This window comes from Lepidothrix coronata, unplaced genomic scaffold (assembly GCF_001604755.1).
Source record: "Lepidothrix coronata isolate B3197 unplaced genomic scaffold, Lepidothrix_coronata-1.0 Scaffold126, whole genome shotgun sequence".
NCBI classification, from domain to species: Eukaryota; Metazoa; Chordata; class Aves; order Passeriformes; family Pipridae; genus Lepidothrix; species Lepidothrix coronata.
The window spans coordinates 2,677,347-2,683,388 of NW_016690306.1; positions in this window are offsets into that span (position 1 = coordinate 2,677,347).

Sequence of the window (6,042 nt, forward strand, 5' to 3'; positions counted from 1 at the left end):
GGTGAGATGGACCGTGTCTCCACCTTATGGAGAGATCTGGGGAGCATCAGCCCATTGCAGTGTGATGGGAGATGCTGATGCACTGGGACCGCTGCATCCAGCACTGCTCCAAGGTGGACCCGGAGAGCCCAACTACCTTAGACAAGCAGAGAATGAAGTTTACCCTTGGAGCAGTTTATCTTTCTGATGGTGCTTGATAATTCATATAGAAAATACCAGGTTGTGGCCTTTTGTATAAGGACCTCAGCTCTCTGAAACCCTTAGCAAAGAACTGCTCAAGCAGGTGGCTTGAGGAAGTTTGGTGTTATGAGTGGGAGGACTGGAGCAGGTTGCTGCAGTGAGTGGGTCTCAAAGTGGCAAGTCCCACGGTGGCACTGAGCTCCCCAGGGAAGACACCTGGATGGGATCTCTGACTGCAGATGAACAAGGTATCTGAGCTCCTTTTGCAGCCAGTGAGTTCCAGTCAATACAACTGAGACTGACAAGTTATTCAGGTCACCAGTATGTACCACCTGTATTTGGGCAGGTGGACAGTCCTCCAGGCACTGCTGGATGTCCACAAGTGCTCAGTTGCCTCAATCATATGAAGGTGTCCATATTTAACACTCCCATCATCTATGATGGTGAGTCTAAATCCACCCTCAGGGCTGGGATCAGTTGAACACCTTGTGCCAGCAGAGGATCCTTCAGAACCCCAGCTGGTCCCCAGTGTGATGTGTCCCAGCTCTGTGCCAAGTTCCTGGGTGGTTGAAGAGAAATAGCATTGGTTGCCCACGCCTGGATAACTGGATTGGGTCCCTCCTCTCTGCTGGAATTTCTCCATTTGTTCTGGGGTGGGATTCAATCCAAAATGTAGTTTCTAAGCGTTTCTACCACAGGGAAACACAAGGTTAAAACAAAACTCCTTCTCATATTTTCAAAGCCAAAGCTCGTGAGTGAGTCATGTCTGCGTCTGGTCACAGCGAGGCAGATGAGCAAAAATCATTGGGAGCCACAATGCCCTTAAGTCAACCCCCGTGCTGTGCTGGTGTTTGCAATCCTCTATATGCTCCTGACCTTGTGTCCATGGACCAGCAGATTATGGAGATGGGGGCAGCCTGTTCCTCTAAAAACAGAAGTTTTGCATCATGGGCTGTGCTGTAGATGGCCTTTCCCAAAGGCTTTTCAGTGCAGCATAAGATGTGGTGAAATGCCTGAAAGCCAGATAAAACCCTGAAGACCCAGACCCATGCTATAGACAGGGTGGAGGCTTCTCACATTATCTGTGCATGTGTGTGTGCACGTGTGCATGAATGGCCAGGAGAGATGAGAGAGGGGATGACCAGGAGCCACTGGACTTGACTCCTGCAGATGAATCACTTTGAGGGTAAACACGGCAATGTGCAGCCTTTTCCCTCCTCTTAAGTAAAGAAACGACTTGGAGAATGATGTTGGGGCACTGGGGAAAATGCGCCCTCCCCTCCGTACTCCCAGCCGCTGCCTCACCAGCTGGCCATGATCTTGCTATAAATATTTAGAGTGGCATTAAAAACCCAAAGGAGAATTTCTCTCTCTTCTTGTCCAGGGAACATTAGCTACCCAAACAAAACACCCTCTCGCTTTCTTTCTTGCTCTGTATGTATATGCTCTTGTTGTGGTCCGTTTTGATGATTGATTTAAATTTATCTCTCTGTTCTGGCTCTAACTCTTTGCTGCCTCTTTAGTTCTGCCTTTTCCTGGCAGTGCTATGGATTATTTTTTTAACCCTTAAAGAAACAAATGATGCTATCTGACTTCACTAATGACACTGGCTTATGGGATTGGGGAAGGGTAGGTGGGGTGTTCTTCTGCTTTAGATAGTTATAAATGTGGCTTTTATTTAGAAGATCCCAGGCTCGAGGGCTCTGCACAGTTATGCAAATTCCTGCTAACCCAGAGTACAGAGTGTGCTGTTTAAATAGCTCGTTGCTCTCAGGGGGGTTGCTTCTCCCTGCTGAGTCCTCACACAGGTCCCTGCCAATTTGGGGCCAGGGCTCCTGAGCAGTGGAGTTCCTGCTTCCTGCTTTACGACTCTGTCTTCTTTTTTCCCCAGAGATTGTGGTTTCAGACACATCTACAACTAAGTGGGCACATCAGCACTGCTTATTTAGGATTTTCTATATAAATAAGTTAGAAATCATTTTTCATGGCATAGCTTAGAATAGTATTTCCCATTGCTTGGTGGGGTCATGAGCCCTGCAGCATGAGCCCTGGTGAGAGGGTGGAGCCGTTTCTGCTGTGGGACAGTCAAACTTGTCTGATAAAATCTGTTTCTGAATGAATTCTTGAGGCAGCTTTCCAAGGATGACATGCTGTTGACCAAAACAGACCTGAGTGGTCTTTTTTTGGGAGAACAGAATTCTTCATTACTATGTAAGTAGGATGTTGCAAAGATCATAGTCTGGACTGAACAACGTGTGCAAATGGGAAAGAGTGCTCATTTGCAGGGTGTATGACCCAGCAGCACTGTGGGATGTGATGCTGCAGGTCTCCCAAAACCCTTGATGGGCTGGAGCCACTGGGGGCTGTTAAAAACAGTGACCCTTTACAACTACTGCTGTACAAACTCTGTCCAGGGCAGTTTCTAGAAAATCAAAATGTCTACCAAAGAAAGCACATGTTGCTGCAGTGCTACACACTCATCCTTCTCCTTCTGTTCTTTCTCAAGAGTTTGAGGTTGCTCAGTTTTGGAATTAGGATCACTGAACCTTTGATCTGACCCAGAGCAGCTTTTCTTATGTTTTAATGTAATGGGATCATGAAAGGTCTATTATCATACACTAAGCAACAGAGTGGCAAAAAGCTGTAATCTGATCGACCAGTAGCAGGTGCACAGAGAAGATTGGTGATGTCAGACAACTTCTAAAACTCATACACTGATCCTATTACAATTCAGGTGAAAATGAACAAATATGGATAAAGAAAAAGAACTGTTCCAGGCATTTACTTCAGTGAGCTTATTCAGTGTTACGTGCGCTGTCTTGATGACTACCAGCCCCCACAGTTATCAAGAGAGAGATCATCCCTTTCGCCAAATTTGCAGTGTAAGTTGACAGGGGACAAGAAAAAATATTCCTTATTATGATCTTAATAAAACTGGGAGAGAAAACAAACCCCAAGATTAAAATTCCTCATTGTATAAAGAGACAATTACGGGGATCATAATTAATCAGATGCCATGAGTTGGGGAGGATGGGAAGAATGCCCTGAGCACCAGTGGTGGTTGGTTGGGATGGCAGCCTTCAGCCCAGGCTGGGAGCACAGCCAGTCTGCCTGGGATGCTGCGTGCCCTGGCAGTGTGGAGCTTGGTCAGTGGGCCCTGACCAGGGTAAGATGAGCGCTTAACATCATTTTGCTTACTATAAGCTGGAGGGATGAGAAATATGGGAGCAGAAAGAAAGACTAATGTGTTGGGGAATTATTAGATTTATGTGTTGCATATTTACACATGCATGTAAATGTATATAATGAATATGTGCATTGAAAGTGTAAAGATATGTCTATGCTAGCAGATTACTAAGAAGATACAGCATGGATAGGGACCTTTCTATTTGATATGTATATCTGTCTCTCACCCAGCTGATAACACCATCAGGAGACCTAACTCCACATGTGCAGTCTGGTTTTGGACTTATCCTGGTACTTCCCACTGAAGCAGCTTCCCTGAGTCCTACCTGTGCTCAGCCAGAGCTGAGTGTGGATTTACTATTTGCTGCACTGGGAAAACAGTCCTTTGGCCCTGTCCTCTACCTCCCTGGTTGACATTTCAGGTTCACCGAAGGCAATGAAACTCCCCAAGCGAGGAAGTAGCGAAGATCATTTCTGTTGTGAATGATGGACAATCATACAGGGCAATAACAGGAAATCCTTTGTGTTACTTCAGGCACTTCCACACAGCACTGCCAGGAGTGCTCTCCTGCTTACAAATACCAAATGCCCCTAGCGTCACAGGAAGATTGTGTTGGGAAGCCCCTGGGAACTCACCTAGTATAACCTCCTGCTCATAGCAGCACTAACATCAGAGTTACATTAGGTTGCTCGGGAACTTGTCCAGTTGAAGTTCTGAAATCTTGAAAGGTGGAGATTTCACAACCTCTCTGCATACCTGCTCCCGTATATCTGATAGGAATTTCCTTTGTTGCAATTGTGAATGCTGTCTCTCACCCATAGAAAAGTCTGCTAACTTCCTTCTGCTGCTGCTAGTTGCCAACTATCTGGTCTTCTTCCTATTCTTTAAGTCCAGATATCTGTATGATCCTTCTCTCCCATTCCTCTGTAACTATTACATTATTAATTTTCTATTTAGCTGCTCAACAAACAGAATTCACTGAATGCCCTATCACCACAGCTGTCATTCTCACTGGTATGATATTTAGTGCTGAACTAAGGCTTATTTTAAGACGTGACTGAATCTGGGCTTGGTTTTGTAGGCAAGGTAACGGGCTACATCTATAGACACTGGCCTTGAAATTGAAACTTGAATTTTGAACCCCTGACCTAACCTTATAGATGCATATAAGTCTCCATGTTTTACAGCATTGGAGTTATAGAGCAACTTCCCAAGAGTCACTGCCATCACTATTTGTATTGTGTACAGATAGAAGATAAAGCATGTAATTCAATAATGACTTTGCCCAATATACGTGGGTGTGAAGATGTGTGGGCTCCTGGCTTGGTTTCAGGCCAATCTCTAATTAAGGAGTAAAAGATTAGGATGAAAGCAATTGCAGTCTTCATTCTCTAGTCAGAATGACCTACTAGTGTTAATTAAAACAGTCTTCAGGCAAAAATATATTTGGGTGCCAAAGTTATGTGCTTCACATTAAATAAGGACATAGCTGGTTTAAAGAGTGCTGAGTTTCTAGAGGTTCCACAGAAACCACTCATATAGCTTGGGGCACTCTTGTTGGAATATTTAAAAACAAATCCTTTGCCCAAACCAGCTACTTCATGTGTGTTTCAGACACCTGTTGGCTTTTTCTTCAAACTACATCATTTGAGAACGGGTATCTGCCAGCTTATCTTGGACTGAACATACAATGTGACCTCTGGAGGATAAAATATCACTAGGAACACTGGACACCGAAGTAGATTATTCATCTATCCTTTCTATAGTTTCTGGTTACAAGAGACCCATGGCAACAGCAACAAGCAGATACGCAGATCTTACATTGCTCTGTTCTTTCTGGGTCTGAACGTTAAAATGTCTCTGATTAAAGGCATTTAGGCATTCAGATTCAGGATTTCTCCCAGATATTTTTAGGTGGCTAGAAATGTTTGCAAAGGAGCACAGGACTTTAAAATGCCAGAACATCCTGTTACACCTGTGTGACACACCAATCATTGTTCTTCAAAGCCACCTGTCTTTCCCATCTCCCGTTTATATTGCCCCGTCTTATAACTAGACAGCCATGTACTGCTGCTGTGACATTGATCCAAGCGGGGAGAAACAGGTCCAGTGCTTCAAAAATACTGTTTTCCATGGGAATTTGATGCCATCAGACGTCCTGTCTCTGAGGATCTAGGTGTGAAAGAACCTTCCCATTGTGGAGTGGTACACTCAAAAGGGGGAAAGGGACAGATACACAAAAAAATTCACAAGCCCATCTCCTTGACCAAAACTCTCACTCTCCTCTTCTTATTTGTTAGGTCCTGTCATATTATTTTTCAACCACATCTTCTCTTATATATGATTATAGGATTTTAGGGTAATTCAGGAGGAAAGGGACCTCCAGTGGTCTATAGTTCAAGCTCCTGTTCAAAACAGGGTGAGCCATGAGATCAAACTAGGTTGCTAGGAGTTTTATCCAGTCAGATCTGGGAAATGTCCCAGGATGAAGACCATGCAGCTGTCCTATGGCCCATGTCTGCTGTTTTGGGAACAGTATTTGCCTGCCTGACAGATCTACCTCATGAAAGCCCTATCTGTTTCCCTGCTGTTCTGCACCATATCCCAGGAGGTGGTGCTGATGGGGACTGCAAGTCCTTATCTCCTTCATGGAAAAACTTAGGAGGTGACTATGC